Here is a 21,765-nt window from a genome sequence, read left to right as displayed (position 1 = left end):
ATTAGCGCATAATAATAATACTAAACGCATCAAACTCAAGGCCTTTGTAGGACGACTAACTGCGAATTCATCCTGCATTTCTGCGCTGGCAAAAAATACAAATAATTAAGTACGTTAACAGCTAGGCATTTTTTTTTCTAAACCTTTGCTAACTAGACGTTATTAATGCCACAAAAAAACACTTGCAGGTCGTTAAATTTAACAGAATTTCCTTCCTATGATATGTGTAGGCACCTACTTACATGTAGGTGTCTACACATATCAAACACTAACTTGGTCTGCATGATCTGCCCGGTTCGGCATCTAAATTATTTTGCATATCTGTAAGCTTAGGAAGCAAACACGGCGCCACTACATCACCATAAAAACCGGTTTTAAACCTGGGCAAGTTAGGTGTAACTATCCCAGCTAGATAAGCACGTTACCGCTGCACCATTACAGAGGCGCTACTTATTACACATACATGTTTCTATAAGGCAGAACAAAGTTTCTGTAGCTGGTAACCGGTAATGCGGACATTGAAAGAGATTGTACAAGAGCAAACTGTAGAATGAGGCAAAGAATGATTATTTCTATTTATTTATTTATTATTCTTCTATGGAAGTTATATTTAAGAGGGCATGACGGGCTTAAGTCTTTAGCCATGTGTAGGTAAGGAAAGGATCGACGTTAATGGCACCATGATCCATCACATTTATGCGCCAAGAGTTGTACGCGAGATTTTTTTTTGAGGTAGCTAAGAATTTCTTATCGGCAACAGTTTCTTTTCGCACAGAGTATACTGTAGTGATATACTGCATGTAGTCGCCCGTCACATAACAGTGACTATAAAGATATCAACTTTCCGCAAAAACAGCACAAAAAAATACTGGGGCAGATTTTATAAAAACAATTTGAGGACTAAAAAAAAAAAGTGAAATAATTGCGCCGATACCGCGGACATCGCCTCCAAACAGACAATTTGAATTGGGACGATTAAACAAACATTTGCTAATTTGAAACAAACGACTCGCTTGTTTTTTTAATAAAAACCAATGTATTTACATAATGTTTAATAGAGGTTTTATGCTCGAATATATATGTGTACATAATAAATATATCTGCTTGTATACTTTTAAATGAAAAAAATGCAGGATAAATAATCGTCGTTTTTCCTTTAGTAGGTAAGGAAAATCGAATGATCGGTAAATTTCGTGTAAACAGAATTTTACTTGAAGTTTAATGAAATGCTGGTTCTGTACAAATTAGTATCGAAAGTAAAACAAAAGCTTCACAGAGTAGAGCCTTTGTCAAAACTTTTACGAGACTTTTTAATCTGATGTTTCAACGAAGCAATTCCAAACGTGGCGAAATTGGCGTCTTAGATCCGTGAATAGAAACAATGTAATAAAATGACGTAGAAGTATAGTTAATAAGTTTTTGATTCACTGTATTAGAGTCAATCCAAAAAACGATGCAAACGCATGCTAGATAGCGGGGTTTCTTGACAAAGAATCTGGATACAATGGACATAAGGTGTTTGTACCGGTACGTTCCGCCGATCTCTTTGCGAAATGTTTTCGAGAATATTCTCAAAGTTTATCTATTTTTCCCAGAAAAATCTGCATTCGAGGGATTGTAACATCATCAGCAAGTTTTTATCAATGCTTCTTTTTGTTACCTTCGTTGTCTGCCATTTGAATGAACTAAGACTATGCAATTTTGCCGTATCCATCCGCTACAATCTTATCTCAATCAAGCGATGACGTACGTTACCTCCGTCGGATTCTTGACCATATCAGCCAAATAGAATACTCTACGTAGCTCATAGGGCAACAGATTTGACAACGAGCCCACTCCCTGCATGTGACCACAGCGCTTGAAGTGACCTAGCAAAGCTGAGGAGATGTGTTTCAGTAGTGCACGTTAGCACATAACCACACCTTTTGCTACTTTTCACTGGGGTTACCCCCATGTTCCATCTAATTAGAGATTGGATTGGTAGAGATCCAAACCCAAATTTCAGGAGCACTGAGCACGATTGAAACGATAGCATAATGCCCGGCAACAACCATTTCCGGCGACAAACGTGATGTTGACATATAATCATTTCAAGGAATACAAATTGCCATTCCTAGGAAGCAATGAGATAGGCATGGCAAAGCTTATTGGTATATGGAGCTCAATGGGATCATACGTTTTTACTAGTTGAACTTCATCTTTGAAAAAGCGTAATCGATGCGATCATTGCCTTTAAAAATAATTGGATCGTATGAAAAAAATGTATATCGATTTTCACAAAAGTGTGTTTCATTGTAGCTCGATGTAACACTGTAAATATCGCAATAGCATTGATTTACTTGACTAGACAAACATATTCCCTCAGAACGAAGATTATCTTCAATCTGTCTTAGGTTTCCTTCTATTTCTAGGTGGTCGTCAGAGCACCGCTTAGACCACCAGCTTAAGCCATTTTGAGTCCTTATTTTGGCGCTGGTCCCATGTTTCAACTTCCTTGAATCAGAAACGCCCATAGAGACGATGTACGGGGCGTGTACTATGGCACTGCGCTTCTACGTGAGGTCAGTGAGACCTGATTTCGCTAATTAGGTTCATGAACATAATGTTGTTAAGATGCACACCAACGTTGGTTGTAACGTAATCAAATGTAGATGTTCATAGTGAAAAAAAAACCTATTTTCGACATCTATTTGATTCCGCTTTTTTGCTAAGCTGCTCAAGAAAGCCAGCTAGTTATAGCGCATGTGGCCGAAACTTTACGCCTCAGAAGGCAGTTCGATAATTAAATCTTGAATTAGACGATGCGCCCTACTTTGGCCGGCTACTTAAGGTCCTTCTGAACAAAAATCTTGAAGGAAAATGGAGCATATAACAGCTCGTTGACTGAGGAAATGCTTCGTATATCAGGAGACATAACTGTTCACTGTTTCTCAGCATTTCGTCCTGCACCAGGCGGAATGCGATCAGAAGAACAGATTTCGATGCGGCTGTTGTTACGGGTGACATGTAGTGAAATCTGCAAGTCGACGATATGAAACAGCGAGAGGCATAGGAAGCTTCGGGAGATACGTCTAAGCTAAATTAAGCCAGATCTCCGCCTGAAAAAGATAAATTATTTGCGATCGGTGGAACTGGAATAATTGTATGCCTTACAAAATGCTTGAGAAGAACGATCAACACTGATCTGTATAGGGCTTCACTTCCCGAGCCCTCGTGACCCATTTCAATGCTATTAAAAACAAAATATTCTACAGAATATCTGTAGTGGCTGCGGTGGATCACAGTGCAGTGAAACACAGGAGGAAAAATAAAGGAGGCATATTAGCCACTGCAGAATGTTTCGTTATTTTTTTATACTCAGCGTATGGAGATATAATATGATAATGTTGATAAAAACTGTACACGTTAACCCTCGTGATCTCTTGACTTATCGGTTATTTTCTCAGTGTTGTTGGGGTTCTCGATATACGCCTCAGGCTTTAAGGATGGTGTAAATCAGTATATTATCAGTATACTATGATTGATTTTTCTGAATCGTTGATTCGTCCTAGCATGGCTAGAGGTTTTGTTTGGATTTAGCCCCCCAGGATGGAGCTGTGTGACATAGGTACTCAGGCAGGGTCGATGACCCTTCCTTCCCTAATACACTCTTTCGCCATAGAAAAGACATTAGCATACAGCACAGAATACAAAGGACACTGTTGTCTACTTCTTCAGGAACGTTTAGAACGGGCACTATCACGTGCTGCAGGAACTGATCCGCGCATCAACAAGAAGGAGAGAAGAAGGACACGCACGAAGAAGGCAAGAGAATCGACAATGGGAGGCTGGAAGTGAGTAGGGCCTTATAAGACAATAGTGAAGGAGCAGTACTTGATGCTCGGCTTCTTCGAAAGTGAAACGTATGTGCACCCGACACAGTGGCTATATCGCTTAGGTCAAAGGCTCTACTGTCAGCTTGAAATAAAAGCAGAGGAAGATAATGAGAAGGTATTTGAGAGACGGCCCTGACTGATCCTAGGTGAGAGCCGTTGTTGTTGATGGGCGCCATTCTTTTCCGTAGGTTAGAAGTGAGCGACTTGTAAAGGTAGTATCCCACTATCGAAGAACGCCGTGCTGTCGTTTACGCCCGCAACGTCTATATTATGTCTAGCCTAGTTTACGATCAAGCATAAAAAATCTGTCATCGCTATGAAGGTGCCTAGCTTAAATTAAGATTTGAAGCTTATCACAGTTGGTTCAATCAAAATGATGTTGAACTCAGCAATGTTGACGCTAGCGGACGTCCTTCCGTGATAAATCAAATTTATAAAACAAGGCATATCATAAAGGTTGTGCGTCTAAAGAGAAATATTTCTTATCTTCTTATGTTAGCTATAGCATTTCTACTTAAATAGTAGTTCATTTCGTTTTGTGGTTTTATGTAATTTTACTAGTTCCGTACTGAGATATTATATAGGACATATTTACATTATTATCGGACTTAACACTCGAGCATCAAGAACTGCTACCACGATCGATCAACAGGAACTTGAATATTAAATATCAATAAACAGCGAGAGGTTATAAATGCAGTTCTTCTATACGCGAAAAAATTAGATGTAGAATGGTACACAGTACGACTGTTCATGGTGAAATGCAAGGTGCATATAACTGCAGGCCAGATAGTAAATTAGGTTCAGCCCAGTTTTGGGCCATTTGTTACCAGGATAAAGAGATTTTATTAGGCCTATTTAAAACGCGCAGGGGCGAAGGTCGAAAAGAAGCGTACGACGAAACTCTTGGCCTCCATGTATGGTTTTGACGCTTCAGACATGGAATATTAAGCTGCCCAGAGATTTTAGAAACTTCCGAGATATTATGGGTGTGAACAGTAAGACTGCGGTCTAACTGCCATACTGCCGCCCATCTCGATTACCAGAAAACCTCATATGGTAGTTCTAAATATCCGAAGTCGTGGACGGTATTTTTTAAGTTTCCCAGTCATAAAGCTTGTGGTCTGGACCGAATATCCAGTGAGCACATGAAGCGGCGATTGCGCTATTGCTGGATAACTTGTTTTTATTTAACGTTTTCACAATTGAAGCAAAGATGTTGGTACTATGGGGGAATTATATCACGGTGGTAACCCCCTAAGCTTAAACAGAACCCCACAGATCCAAAGTATTGAAAACACATACACAGACAAACAATGAACACCAAATCCCATAGCATCCCCATATCATAACAAAGCTTACAGTACGGGGGTTCCAGCAACCTACCTACGAAACGCAACGATATTATATGAGAGCATCACGGAGCTGATGTCGAGTAATTAAAGGTAGGTAATAGCCGAATGCAAAATAAAGCTTTTGCAACGATCGCGAAAAGAAATCGAAATGACTTTAACCTATGATCGTAATGCTATTTATAACAATATGATATTTGGCAGAACCCCAAATATCAGTAAAGCACTATTTTTGTTAATGGTCACAAATATCCAAATTAGTAGTCAGTGTAATGAAGTGTTTGATAAGAGAAGGCCAGATGGAATAAGGGCAAAAAAAAGAGGGGCTTACTTCGATTTGGTTGTGAGACCAAACATAGGATATTGAAACTGCCATTGAGCACACAATGGTATATTGACGATCAATTATATAAAGTTACAGCTCAACCTTGATCTTTCCCAGTTATCCACGGATCTGAGGTATTATAATTCGAAGCAATTATTTTAGTTTGTTTATCTATAAGCTTATTCGGCACTTTGTTGTCCAATTCTAACTAACCCATCTGACAAAGCCTATGAACTAGAGCCTTTAAGCAGTGCACTACGGCAAAGATTTCAAAACGCGCTTCTTAACGATGGCTCTGGAAACCCAGAGTTCTTTTCTCGTCTTTGCTCGAGTGAACGTGACCCAGGCAATAAGGGCCCGACGGACCAAGACCAGACTGAAGGAATCGATTATTGGCTCGTATAAGTCTATACAATTCAAAACAACATCACGACAAAACTATGATTGAACTAAATCAATCAATTGCATTTATTAAGTCTCTTCGCTAAGTCAGCGTTCCCCTTAGTACAACTGAAATTAAAGAAATGTTGCTCCTGTCTTCTACCTCTACCGCCCTAGCAAACTCACACGGCAAAGTAGACATAGAAATTATTCAGAAGCGACTGCAGCCATTATATAGAGATTGAAAATTCGACAGATCTTGCGACGTTTTGATTACATACGACATCTTCCATATTTGAGTCGAAATAGGTCTAACTTTTTTTTTGCTACAATAGACTTTCAAGAATATTCTTCTTCAGTGTAAAGTATGACAGTTTTGCCTAATCAATATTGCTCTTGGACGTAAACCGGTGTAACAAATATTCGCTCACGACAACCTTGTTGACGGTTAAGTTTTTAACACAGCAGTAGGCGAGTAAATAGTTTTCCATGTGTGTCCCCCTAAGAGAGCATACTTGATGCCCTTGCCTATTGAAATGTTCCATAGATGTCAGAAAACAAGTATGTATTGTTTGGCGTGCCACTTCTATTTGTTATTTGCTGCAAGCGTGAATTTAGAGTCTCGCCACCCACCAAGGTCACACTTTTTTGCTACTTGCCGTGTATCGATCCAATCTGGCCCATATTGTTTATTGCCTGAGGCATTATCCGATAGTAACACCTGTCACGGCTGTTCAGTGGAAGAAAAGAGTACTGAATCAAAGGAAGGAGACTTCTTTCCTTTAGCCCTCAGTGTAAACTTCGAGTCTCTCAATTGACTGTTCTACTTAAAGGATGTAACTATGGCTTTCATTTTATCTAGTCCGTGCTCAAGCTACTCATCAGCATCATTTTTCTCTGACTAAACGGGACAAGAGTATATATTTTACACACAAATACGTAACACGCTACCGCTGGCATATTATGATTCGTTGCGTCATCGAACAGTATCGCTTAACATACACAGGCATCTAAGAGACGGTAGCATAAATGCCCCATTAAGTTCCAAATTATTAAGCTATTTTTTAAACTGTTCCTTATCATTTGTAGAATTAAACATACCACATACAGTCATGTGTACTGTGCAATTTTGAGCCGATATTGAATCGATTTGGAACTTTCGCCCTGGAAATTTTTAAGTAAATATACACGTGTCAAATCCTCGGTTCTAAGTTCAGTATTGCAAAACGTTTTTACTCGACAGGCTTTCTTCTTCTTCTTCTACTACCACTCAATAGCATAAACTTGAGAGGTAGCAAGGTGCGAAGACGAACGTCATCACAACTTCGAAAATGTCCGGCACCCAATCAGCTGACAAAAGCAGTTTGGCCGGGTAAACTCGCCTGAAGACGTTTGCCCACATTCGGGATTCTGACTAGAATATTTTCCACTCCTGGGATCTCACACAGTAATCGCTTTTCGAGGAACGATATTAATAGGAAACATTTCACGCTACATGTAAGGACATAAAAGCTGCCCCATATAAGCTGATATTAGTATGGTGATATTTATATGAACCGGGACATTAAAATTATTTACATAATGCTACATGTGTATAAAATCAACGATGCTAAATAAGCTAGAGACGCTTGTCTAATATGTTACCACTGCTTTAACTCGAGAGATATACAGTAATCAAGACAGCAGGAGAGCTCGAATTTTGAGGTTTAAGGCTCTTTTTAAATTACTCATTACTACATTAAATGGCTCCCCTGGTAACATTTGATTGATAAATTAGTTACATTTTTTTCACAGTGGTGGCCGTGATGGACACCGTACGGTATCTATGTCTAAACTTCGAAGGACGTTTTTCGAAGTTTCACAAAAATACAAGAACTGTCAAATATCTAAAAAATACGAAGACGACACGTTTTTGATTGCCGAAACTTTGATGGTCTACAATTAGAGGGACATTCCGTGAACACTTGATGTCTAATATAGGCGCACATAGCCAACTTTGCTGCGACATCGTTGGCATAACACGTATGTTAAGGGCGTTTTGCTAGCGGCTGATTACTAATACGCCTTCTTCGCATGAACTACCATGCATTCCGAGACCTAAGTTGACCGGAACTGAGGCTCGAAGTTGTTAAACGGGAGCAATCCAACGTCACCTCATTCAATAGACGCATGCCCGCCCTAAAGAAACGATTTTTGAAAAACAGACATCTGCTCCTCTTGCGACGTATGTAGTGCTATTTAGGCTAGATTAAGTATCTGTGAGCTCGTGCAACACCAAACATGCCCCATTTGGCCTTCAAGCTGCGACAGTGCACTACAATGCACAGGGAAAACTTTGTGCTACAATAGCAGCCCGCCGAGGCAGTTAGTAAAGAAGGGGGCAAAAACGCCGTGAGCGAAACAGGCATGAGCAATCGTGTGTATGTGTATATAGGTTAGCCTGAGCATATGTTATGCTTCTCTGCTGAATCTCAAGTAAGCTTCTTATTCATACCTTGCAGATTGGTCAAGTTAGCTAAATGTGCAAATTGAAAGCGCGATGTAAAAAAAAAACTTTTTCAAATTTCGGTCATTTGAAATAAGCTCTAAGTCATTTATCATGTTGCTGAGATTTCAAATACTTAATAACACAAATACAAAAATTGTGATTGAACTGGGTCGAAAGGTTAGAGAGAAGACGATGTAAGAAGGATAGAAAATCCAACTGTAAGTTGCAAATAGCAGTTCATGCTGGTCATATAAAAGGCATGATGATGACGACGTCTTGTACAAGCCTAAGTGTCGCATAGGCCTACGATCGTGTTTACTTCTTACTGTACTTCATTATTATGTGCTTTTCTGCGCTATATAGTCATATCCACTATGCAGTACTCAACTTCGCGACAGCTTCGTCCTGATGATGCCCTGAAATGATTAGCACATCAAACTATCATTGCCGCGATGAATGTTATGTCAATCCGAAAGTTTAATGAATGGAACGCATTGTTCCATTCAAAGGTCAAGTTCCACTCCATTGTGAAAGTTATATATAGGAATGGCGAGGAGTCATGATCTAGGAGGCGCAATGGCTAACGCATTTACCTGTTCAATTCTGAATAACATATTTCGTCCTATGCTGCGAGCCAACTGTCAAAACTAACATTTAGAGGCCTAAAAATAGGACACGAAATAGCAAATTCGAGAAACTGAATCTTTCACCATTCAGAGTCCTCCTTTAAAATGCATCATAAATAATAAACAACAACATACGTAAGTATCTCATATTGTACTATATATATATACAATCTTGCCTAGAGCTGAAGCAAGTAGGCCACCGACTTATTATAGGTGGTATGTTGTTGTATAAACGTATTGATTGGCTGTCACCTGCGCACGCGAGAAGCTGGCCTACAGCGTACTTTTTGGCGTGCACAATATAACTTGTTGGCCTTGCTATCGGGCGATATGATCAATCGTTCTGTCGAATATGAACGTCGACCCGGTCGGCCCATGTGTATCTGTTATGAGGTGCTCGTTTACATTATGAAGAACTGTGCAGCGAAAGCCAGATAAACAGGTCAAAGATCCAGGTAATCGTTGGCATTGCACAGGCTGTTTCGATACAGAGAAAGCTAAACGTGCTAATGTAAAAACAGCCTTGGCCCATATATTAGACCGGATAACGGGAATGAAATTATTTATTTAATAAACTTCATCTGTGTGACACTAAGCGTACTGGACATTATGTATGAGCTGAGCGTTACGAACAATGACTGGTTGATCGGGTGGGAATCCACAGAGCTCGCGTACTTGAACAAATCTAAGGTTTTAATTAGGGTAATTTTTTTGCGTTTCAGGGTGTTCTCGTTTGGAGATTTTGACAACCCTTTTGATTCGCCTCAGGATCGAGTAACTGGTTCAGTAAACTGAATCAGTTGAATAAGGCTGAATTAGTTATTTTTTCCAGCATCAGCTATGACCTGTCCCAAATCTAGTACTTATAATGCTCAATGGCCTAGCTATAGCCAATGAGGTCTCCAACGACAGCCTTCGTTTATTGCTATTTATTCGGGCAATATTAACAGGAAAAGATATGAACGAACCTATCAGCCGGTGCCGTGTTGCCATCGGTTAATCCACTGATGCCCCATTGGGTCATCATGATGAAGCGTTAATAACGACACGTGCTTCAATATAGATGGATCGATCAATGTAGCCTACACATATATAGCCGATAAAACATTGCTATATAAAGTAATCATTCATCAAATATTAATCCATTAATATCATGGTCTCTTAAATGTACAAGAATATGCTTTCGTGGCCTGTGTAAGTGATGCGTAAGGCTTACCTTCATCTCTGGCCAGCTCGCCGTGTCAAAGTTTCAGATATATAATGAAATTTGAGCTATTCCTTGGCCGCTAAGTTACCCCTTGCGACTGCTTACCGTACTAATTAAAATTATGATTACGCGTCACCAGGTCTCCAGGTTAAGAGATCTCTTTATTCGTGGTTATTACGTTCCGAATGGCTTACCCATCTATTAGTAAATTATAATATCGCGTAAGTGCCGAACTTCACTGACCGTTTTTTTCACACGTCAAAGTGATAAACATCTCGAACGACAACAGGGAAAGGAGTATAGGATAGGTGGCGTTTATGTCAACTGCAAATGATTTTATAGTAGGTATCAGTATGGTTTCTTAAAATACAGGCTAATGAGTGTAACTAGATTTATCTGCATGATCAGGTCGTCCGCATCTCGTGGCCAAGAAATCAGGAACAGACCCTGAATAGTTTCACCGGACTGGTGTTTGTTTGTTGTCCTATATTTAGTACATGGTGATGGCACTAGTGTTGCTAGGTGCTGCAGGCCCCGCCGCTTAACGGGCAGGCCAGCAGCTCGTAAGCTTCGAAGGCTTTTGCTTTGCGGCAACCAGCTGCTAGCATGCTTAGCCTCACAAACGAGCCCGTGGTAACGGGGGAAGCACCGCCTTGGCGCACTAACCAATCAATAAAACAGTAACACGTTCTTCGTTTGTTTTATGCGGCATGAAACAGTTAAAAAACGACAACTGCACTCGCTAAATAAGATAAACATAGTGAAAAAAAAAAAAAACCTAAAGAGATATCACTTTCTGCTTATCTATTATATAATCTGGAGTAAAAGGGTGCTTAAGCAAGGAAATCTTGAGTGCAACCACATAAATAAAAAGTCTTCTTACCTCTACTACTTGCATCTTTAATTAAACCTACTGGTTGGTAAAACAGTAATATTGCTATATAGGTAGAAACGCGGAAAATTGCGGGTGGATTGAGAAAACTAACATAAGTTCGAGGATCCTGTATAACAACACACATTTGCAAATCAAAAACGATGCTCTTTTCTAGTTGTTCTGATTTTACTTCGTTGAGGCTACCACTTCCGTTATGTTGTAGCGTTAGCGTTGTCAAGGCACTGCGATCCGTTAACAGCCACAACGTGGGAGCCTCGTATACGGTAGCCTGTGTGTTGTGAACAGAAAACGAAAAGCTGAAGAGTAACTATATATAATTTCTGTGTGCGGAGTGGGAACTTGGATTATCGTGAACACACTTTTGCTCTACAGCTTGCTTTTCGGTACTCCGCTACGAACAGAAAGGTCTTGCCTTAGGTTGTAAACGTCCGCAAAAGTAATATCACAGGTGAGCTGTTAACCTCATTTACAGGAATGTTACCTTAAAAAATTGCTTGTCATGCCCCTAGTATAAAGGTAAAGTAAATAAATAGGTTAATCGTGATAGATGCCATTTCCCATGCCGTAGATACTCCTATAATCAATATGTAAAATAGTTTTGTGCTTGGATTTATTTACGGTGCTTACTTTTAGTCTCAGAAGTAACTGGATAAAGTACACTTGCACATCGTCATGCTCTCAGTGGGGAATTCGATATTTAATATTACACCTATATTAATCTCATTATTGTCATCTCTCTACAAAATTACCACCTGATATTCCCTAATAATGATGCTTCGTCAGTGATGTGGGGGGTGTATACAATTCTCTAAATCTTCCTTTACGTGAACCAACGATCTAGTTGCGTTTGAAGCTGCAGAGGAAATTTCGAGCGGAAAGAAGAGAATAAAAAATAACATGAACAGAGGTACACAAACATTGTCACAATCTGTTCCCCAAATGTGTGCATAAAAGTGGCTATATGCATGTGCAGAAGAAGTTTAAATTCGAAGGGGTTTTCTGTTTTTTATTTGTTGCTTAACGCTCGCCATAAACAATTTCTCGTTTTTGGCGCATCGCTGTACATTTCTTTTTGAAAAAAGCAATTTGTTCGCCAAGCAGTGTAGTATCACTCCTTTCCTAACTCCTTGTCTCGTAAGCTTCCCTTCCTGTCGGCTCGCCCACCCACGTGCCGGACTCCACGGCCGCCTACTGTTAACGACCCTTTACAGAGAAGTGAGCTCGCCGAGGTGTTTCGTTGTACCGCATAGCATAGGGACAGGGTTTGCGTCATGCTTATTCCTGTCACTTCTTCGTAACCCCACACACGTGATCGACCACGTGGTCACACCACAGCATCGCACAGAGTCGCCTTTCGTGACTCGGTGCATACAAACACCCGCAAAAGGCCACAATTCTCAAGGCTCGCCGGCGACGAGCCGTGTTCGTTAATATAATCTGAGCGTGACTACACGATTGCAGCCATTCTTCGGCTTAATGTCTCATACTGCATTTCCTGCTCATCCGCCTGTTAGTCAAGCAGATGCAGAAACGGAAAGCCCCCTTCGCTATAGAAAATGTTCTTATAAAGTCCGTTCCTGTTTCAGCAAAAGAGCAAGGAGAAGCTGAACTGAAGTTAAGTAAGTAACTCCAGTTCAGTTTCTCTCTCAGGTAGACAAATTAAATGTGAGCGTAAAAATGCCTGGAAATGTTAGTCCGATTCAAGACTGACAAGGAAATTTTTTTCACAGCACAACAAGCATAACAAAGTACGTTTATATAAAAGGTAACTCGATCAGGACAGGGTTGAGGGGAGCAGAAAGAATTCTTATAAAACGCACTTGACAGAAAAGAGTAATCATCGCGTCGGGCTTTGTACTACTTCCAATTTTTCAGCAAGTTTGTTAACGTGACAAACTAATCCTGAAACTCCTTATAAAGAACACTCAAATAACTATAAGTATATATAAATACAGGATTAATTCACGAATAGTCAACTAATATAAAACGGCAATATTTTGTGTTTGTCGGGCCCGTAGAATAGTAAGCGTAATACACGCTTAACGGTTCCAAATTCATTTAACTTGAAGCAGGTGTGTGGCGTCACAGAACTGGAACAGAAGTACAAATTAGCTACTTGAATTACCTATAACTGGGTCTTAACGCAATAATGGCTGTACACAAGACACATTTAAGGAACAACTGTAACTTAAGCACGACTCTGTGCATGATCACATAAACATACGTGATCATTATTCGGGAAAATAATTCATTGTGCTTAAGAAAACGTTTAGGTCTGGTATTGAAGAACTTGTACAGCGAGTCTTAAGATCGTTTTCACACATCATATTTACGGTTACTGATTTCGGTTGGAAGAGATAATTCGATTTGACGAGGTCTGCTAAATATGGTGAGTGCGAAAGACCTTTCAGGCAAGCCTTTGCAGCGCGGCATTAACCATATTTCCCACCTGTCATCTGTCGTGATTGTAACGAAAGGTAATTTTTCAATAGCTTATCCAGTCTTTACTATTGGACATCTTCGTGGACTAGATACAACTACACATAGATATTTAATAAACGTCTCCTTTTCTTAGAGTGTTGCCTCAAACAAAAATGGCGTATAAAAGCTTTTAAAATCCATTTAACGTAAATAATAATCCTTTTTGGATGGAAATTTGGCTTAGCTCTAGGCCTAGACGTATCACGTGGAGCTACCTATTTCACTCTCTTTTTCACATCAACCCAGAAACACCACTTTTTGACACACGTAACAGTTTTTCGAAGGGGGTCTGTCATGTTGCTCAGTGCCGGGGGGCTTTTGAGAGACAATGAAAGGCCACTTCCTGATGTTCTCCTACCCAACTATGAAGCCCCTAGGTCACCAATTTTTCATTATGTTCCAGTGGTTCAAGATGTCTAACGATAGTCGAGTGTTCGCAGGCCATATTCTTAGCCGGTTGTTTACAGTTCAAAATCTTATTAACCTCGGAGAGACAACCGGGGTGAAATGTACCTTCTAGGTCTATAGTCTGATATTTGAACCCAGCAAACTACTCAGTAATCCTCTCGGTTAACAGTTATCGCTGTAGTAGCCCAAGTATCCCATGCTGTTTCAGTAGTTTTTTAGCAAAAAACGAAAGGAGGCATATTTGGAAAAGCTAGAGAAATACGATAAATTTAATGAAGGTTGTTAAAAAAAATCAGGCTATTTGACATAGAAAAGCTATAAAAACCTTAAAAAAAATTATAGTTACATATCATAAGATTTAAAAAAACAATGGTAAGCGTTATAAGTATCAAACATTGATTTTTTTTTGTTCAAAGTTCCCTGAGCTAACGTTTGCGAAAGCATAACCTTTCAATATTTTGTAACTAATTTTTGGTAAAGATCACTACCTCTTAGCTCAAAAACAAATATCAACAGCTTTTCATCAAATTACCAATAAACGTAGAGACAATGACCAATAAGCACGTATCTGCCGATATATCGTTCGCTAAAATAGTGTTAGCCTCTAAAGCTCGTAAGTAGGCCCCTATCAAGCCCCCTTGACAATAAAGGCCTGCTAGTGAATCCGATAGGTAAGAGATATCTCTGTAAAATATTTATTTTGGCGTTGTGCCGACGGCGACTGAGCATGCTACGTCAGTCAACCGGTTAAATGAGCAAGACGCTGAAAATTATACAACAATGACAACTGCAGCGAAACAGTTTTTCATTCAAAAAGCTATCGGCGCTCATGCCGGCCTTAGTCCTTGGTATTTTTTCGAACGTCACTGCGGAACCTCGAAAAATACCTAGCTCATTTAATAGGAAATTTTCGGTAGTGAGCCGTTCTGTTGAGTCGGTGTAGCGCCTTTAGCGGCAGCAGCAGCAGCAGCAGCAGCACTAACCGAAGGCACTCGCAGATTTCCGTACAGACGAATATCTTGCTTCTACCTTCCAGCGTTACTTTATAGAGTACCCACAGTCTGCCCGTTCAGGGTGAGAGGCTAAGTCACGAGGCCGTAGCAAAATTAACAGTAACAAACAGAAAGCAAATATCAGGCTTAGGCAAAGCTGCAAGGGTCGCTGTCGTGTGTTGACGTCGTCTCTGTTGCTACTATTCATTGAATAGTACGGACACGATTTATACTGAGAAGTAAGAAGTAGCATGTACTCATGTCATCTCAAAACATAGGGAAAAAAGCTAGGTAATGCAAAGCTTCGCCAGGAATTGACATTCACGTTGTTTTGACTGCGGTAGCCTATCAGAATTGTTTCCTGTATAGATGTGCTGAAGTGACCAGGACATGCTTGCTTAAAATGAAACGTACAAAAACTATGCTGAATCAACTGGGACCTCCGCAGGCTTGCTCGCGACATTGTAGCCTGGTTAGTAACAGTGCACGGATGTATGAAAGGCACGTTCCGAGATGAGGTCAGGCCGAGCTCGAAAAAGTGTGAAGCCAATCGATTGAGTGTTGAAGCATTTGTGCGTATTACTCCCTTGCTTAGTCGAAGAAAATAAAGCAGCTACAAGCAGAGGCCGAAAATACGCAGAGGATAAAATCGCGCGATAAACGCAAAGATGGCATTCTGTACCTGTTGGGTTTGGCAACAGCTACGGAGGATGCTGTTCGCGGCTGGCTGGCCCGGTTACTTGTTGGCGTGCAACAAAACATAAGGTCAGCGCCCAAAATAAGGGCTGGTAGCATGTCACAGCTGTTTAGCTAAAAATTCGGATGGCACTGCACTACTCGCCTGGGCGGCTGCATTGGTGAAGAGTGTTACTATTCAAGGAATCAGGAAGAAGGTCGAGATAGAGAAGGGGGATGATCGAAGAGAGGTACACCCACAACCTTATACGTATTGGTTGCTGCCACATCTCCATAGCGACCAAATCAAATCCCACATTCTTTACATCTTGCATCGCAGTCGTGTATTAGCTGAATCAGTACCATCAGCACTATCAGCGTTATCGTTGATACGCTCCCTAGCAAATTGGCGTCCGAAGCCTGATCTCGCTTTTCCTTTCTGTTTCGCAGACACAGTCGGACGTCAACGAATGGCCTGTTGGAGCCTTCGACTTTCACCCTGGCTAGAACTCCTACAGCTACAAATTTTCATGTTAACCTGCATGGAACTACATACTGGATGACTAAGCTTTAGAAAAAACACTGTCCTTTATATAAACGTTGTCGAGTCATAATGTTAAATATAACCTATGCTGCAAAATCTCGATCTTAGGTAGGATCAGGTGGTGGAAAGGTGCCAATGAGGACCTATTACCAACGCCGTAGTCAGTAGCTAAGATTGTCAAGAGCATTTGAAGCTGCATATAATGCGTCCTCCTTCCTTAATACCATGTATAGTTTTATTTTATAAATTACACAATAATAATATCTTGAAGCTTTCCATTCATACAATGTTCATGGAATAAAAAATAGCATGCCTAACAGATCCGTTATGATGTACTGAATCTGCCTGTTTAAGCTCCGAACTGTATCGGCACGGAAACTATAAATATTTAATCGCAGAAAATACGGATGTGTTTTTGTAAGAATTTTAATAGATAATGCGTTATTTGGTTTCATAATACCACTGGCAGAATGTACCATGGTCCTTAGGTTATTATAGATAAACGAACTTATAAACAATATGTTATTTGTAATAGAAAAGTGTTTGCATCAGCACGTTAATGCGTTTTTCAATTAATGTCAATGTTAAATATACCAGCATGTAAGCCGATGTACAAAAAAGTTTCTAAATTTACCGGTTCTTCTGTAGTCGAACATTTTAGTGGTATATATATATTTAACTGTTTAGAGGCCCGCAGTGATCTCAAGGCCTAGCTGCTACTCCGATAGTGCTGCCAAGTCTTCCTATCTCGAACGTCCATAAATTAAAAAGGGCTCAGTAATTCTTATCTATAGTCCAACACTTCAACTCTCAAAGCCACTTGACTATTTGGTTTGTACTTTGAGTGTAAGATTTAAATGGAAGGCTCACCGTCTCGGAAACCGTTACGTAATTGGCTATGACAAAAAGGCCGTGACTGGCCTTAGGCGCACTAGCCATCTTCCTTTTACTGTATGCATTAATTCAGCATATGCTTCAATATAATTCATTTCCTATAATACGTGTTCGTAGTAATCTTTAGGGCTTACTATCTAAACTAAAGACGTTTTACGTACGAAAGCGATATGAGAACAGAAGACGCGTAAGAACGCGAATATTTCTTTTCTGATAATATGGCAAAGCAAGGTTCTTTGTAACGAAACTACTACTATCTACATTGAAACAAATTTGCCCGCAGCTTCACGTACTTTTTGAATACATGAAGGAACAAAGTTGAATCGGGCCACCTTCAGGTTATTAGGCTTATATTTCTCAGATCGATCTAGTAGAAGCCGCCTATTTGACAGTACAATGGTGATCTGTCTAACTTTGGTCACACACAATGGCTCTAAGATTGACTTCTATTGTGCTGTTTCAAAAGCCCATCAAAGTCTAAACAATACCGACAGATATCCTACCTACTACGACTATTACATTACATTTGTTGTTCTGTCTCAGTGCTGACACTTGAATAGTGGATTTCGTATCTGTGCTCTAGATTTGAACGTGGGATTAGAATTCAATCTATAGCGAATCCCTACGTACGCAGAAAATGGCATCAAAAACACCTTGTTGTTCTTGTTGTTAACCTTTGATAAAAGCAGACCTAAAATTAAGCGAGAAGGTCATAGGTAAATTTACGAAATACATTTTACCTATGAGTCAGAGGAATTAGCGCCTCAGTATAAGCGATCGATTTACAGTTAATTCTTTAACTTTACGTTAACTGACGTTTTATATCTGCTTCAGTAGCAGGTATTTTTTATGCTTTAAAGAAATTAGCTCCATAAATAGGATCCCGTTCGGAAGCACCTACTTAGCAATCAATTTGTCACTTCAACTACTAAGTATTTCAATAAAATTTTGTAGAAGTCGAAGTAATCAAATAGGCATCCCATTGTAAAGGTTAGGATAAATGTGAAATGAACCCATTAGGGTCATCTGAGGCAATTCTTTCTCTAACGGTGTGATGAAAAGCTCACTCTTTTAGCATACCATCTTCTTCGCGTTTGTCAGCATGAGCTGATGCCAGCCCTCACACAGGTAAACATTTGTGCAATGTACTCAATTTTTTTTTTCGCAGGGTCAGTTTGTACCGAAGAGGTAAACGAACGCTAAGAAGTCCAGCGGTAAAATGTTAACCGATTTTCGCTTAACGAGGACCCATTCGTGCGTAAACACGAGACCACAGATCAGATTAGCAGCGGGCGCACGACATTTCGTGTCTTAGGGCCTGAAGACAACTGACTAAATCTGCTTCTGTTGATAACGATACAAATATATTTTGACATATATATATATATGCTAGCTAATTATTTACATTCGAAGTATACCGGAAATTTTTACATAGAAAAAGACCACTCAAATTAGCTATCACAAAAGCGTAATAGCTCGAGGTAACTTTAACTTGGTAACTGTTTTATGTCCGCCCTAGACTTAGCGACTGATAAAATTCATGAATTTTCCATATCTGATTTGCCATGCATTCGGCTACGCGAACGGAGAAAACGTTTGTGTGGTCAAGTAAGACGTCTAGGTTAGAAAAATGCAAAAGTTATTCAGCTATATTATATTTGCATGTAAGCTACAAATCTATCCAGTCTATCTAACCAGTCGTCAAAAAAGCCTTTGAACCATTCTTACAATAAAGCTTTAGCAAAAATTGCACCCGGGATTGTTATTTTCGGCATTCTCTCCAGACTCTGTCCACTTTTAAATCTTTCAAGGACCCTGCACTTGTATACGCAAATCTATATACTATAAAACTCGGGATTTTTTTTGGCAAAAATAGCAATATTGCGTAGTAGAATAATAGTTAGTATAAAAAAATTCCGGAAAAGACGACCTACCTCAAACATCTAAGGCAGCCAGATAAACTTAAGCTTCATATTCACTGCATCAGTCAAAAATTTCTGTTCACATTCTGTCAAAACACAGAAAGATTCTCCTTAGGAGAGATTAAACTATAGCTAGTCTATCATAGAATTGGAATATCCAAATTGTTTACTATATGCTTTCGATTTAATTAATAGTATGATTATTATTATTATTATTAGATGAATCATGTTGGCTATTTGTACCATAAAAGAGAGCGAGAGAGAGGAAGGGCATTAGAAAAAACTAGAATTTGTTTTATGTATGATGAATTATTTTATATATTATATATGATAACCGAGAGTAAGAACAGCTTTTCAGAAAAGCAGTCCCCAATTCGATCCGCTAGAAACGCTGGCTGTTCTGCGCAAAACCTTCCGTCTCAAGTAGAAGTACTTCGTCGTCACAATCGCCCCGATCCCTAACGGACCTGAACATCTTCACTATTGTCTTCTCTGTTTTTTTAGGACACGAAATGATCTGAACTAGATCCGTTCGGAAGGAGCACTGTGACTATGAAAATTCGATTGCGAAACAAAAGGAGAGCGCACTCCTCTTCAAAACCAACTTGGCCAAAGTGAAACCTGTATAACTGTCGTGGCCGTCGTAATTTTACTATAAATAGATATTGACGGCAAATTCTGATCCATAGACGTAATTGACCGCATTGTCTAAACGACGCGTTCTACTAATGAAATCGTCTTTCAATTTCTTTCAAATCAACTGCATGTAACGCAACGAGTATGAAAATATAATGGCTTAGTCCAACTTCACATATATTAAGCTGCATTGCGGCCTGAGGCTAGTTTGATCTATCATTTTCAGCCGAGATCCAGTGGCGCATATGGCTCTACCTCCTTCCGGCTCCTATAGCTCCCATGGTGATCACGTAATACAACACAATGCAATAATTTTTACAAAATGTAATTTGTGCTCAGTCTGTCATCGAAAATGTAGCTTTAGAGCAGGCGAAACTGCGGTAGAAGAACGAGCTGCTTATTTAACTTCATAATTGTTCAGCCAAGGTTCGAGAAAATACCTGGTTGTTTCATTTAGCTTTGAAAGTTGTCTTACCTTGTGAGATATGGATAATGAAAAAATCTAACCTGAGAGCATCTTCAATTTTCATGGCGTAAATATTTTTCTTTATTATTAATATTATTATTATTAACAACTTTAATGAATGAAAGTTTTTCCACTGGAAAAAAGGTGGAATGATCTATGCAGTCCGATCGTACATTCCTATAAATAATTTTAAAAATTAGAAAAAAAAAGTGTATAGGACTCTTCCGAATATGCTCTTTGATCGCATTGCGCAACTTTTCTCTTGGACGTTCTAGGGAGTTCTGAAGCTTTTTCAAGGGCAGCTTTATGTAAGACCGCACGCTGTTTTGTCAAATTTCAGCGAGATTGCCGCGAAGTTTGTTGCATCGAGGTTATTGTTCTTATTCTATAAATATATCAGTTTTGTGCCCCAATGACACAAAGGTTGGGGAAAAAATTTCGCCACTTTCAATATGGGCCAACCAAGGAGACCTTTTGGGAAGATAAAAGACCAGTACATCTATTTTTCGATTAATCGATTACTACTAGATTATCTGTGGAATTAGTGCATGAGTGAGCAAGGACCAAAAAAATTAAAAAGATGAACGGTTTTAAGCAATTTCGAAGTGTTAAAATCTTTGTCTTAAGTATATTTACCGAAATTGTTCCGTGAATTGACGAGTTATTGCTGGACAATCTACGTATACTTTTCTGGGCAAATCGCCTTTAAACGAAACTGTGTATTGTTCTGTTCTGATTTTTCCCAAAAAAAAACGCAACATAGATTAGTGCGCAAATATTTTCTACGAATTGTTAAGACTGTTTTATATGGATGGATTGTTCCGCAACCCCCCGACAGACCCGGCCCCCATGGGGAGAACTTTGGGCCTCAAGGGAGCTCCTTCGACGAAAAACTTCTCGTAAAAGATGATAAGTTAGTTTACTGCCAAGCGGTCAACGCAACACAGCACCTACAACGCGTAACAACTAGAGCCAGTTCACGGGCATGTGCCTTTGATAGGTGCTAATGTACGAGTCCCAAAGAAAGAAAAGGTTCCTTTGCCTGCGCAATTGGCTGTTGCCAAATCAATAATTTATAGAATTTTTGGGTAGTCGTAATAAGAACTTGGATCTACTATAATCCGTTAGAACCGTTAGATATGCGCATATTTCGATCTCTTTACGGAATTTCTTTAAAGGACATTTTGCTGGCATAAGGTTACTCACGCGAAACACTGACGTCATTATTGACTGCTCTAGGAAAAATAAATCGTACTAAGTTAACGTAAACTAAATTTAATTTATTAATTGAAAAACATATATGTACACGAAGACTCAATGCTTTCTGTATATATATATATATATATAAACCATGATAACTGGAGATAAAAATAGCGCTCTATGATTTAGGTATTAGCTTTATATAAATGAATCGAAACTAATAGTATACTTCGCAATGAAAATTATGCAGAATAACATATTTTCTATTGCTCTTTTAAGTTTTCTATTCTAATATTTATTTCTAAGCGCGCGATCTATTCAAATTTTTGGCGTTTTCGAACACTAACTTCTGTGCTACCGAGCTTAGCCAAAAAAGCTATGACTTATAGCGGGAAATT

Source organism: Varroa jacobsoni, unplaced genomic scaffold (assembly GCF_002532875.2).
Source record: "Varroa jacobsoni isolate VJ856 unplaced genomic scaffold, vjacob_1.0 scaffold_569, whole genome shotgun sequence".
Lineage (NCBI taxonomy): Eukaryota > Metazoa > Arthropoda > Arachnida > Mesostigmata > Varroidae > Varroa > Varroa jacobsoni.
The sequence above is the reverse complement of the archived record's forward strand: the minus strand, read 5'-3'. Positions refer to the sequence as shown.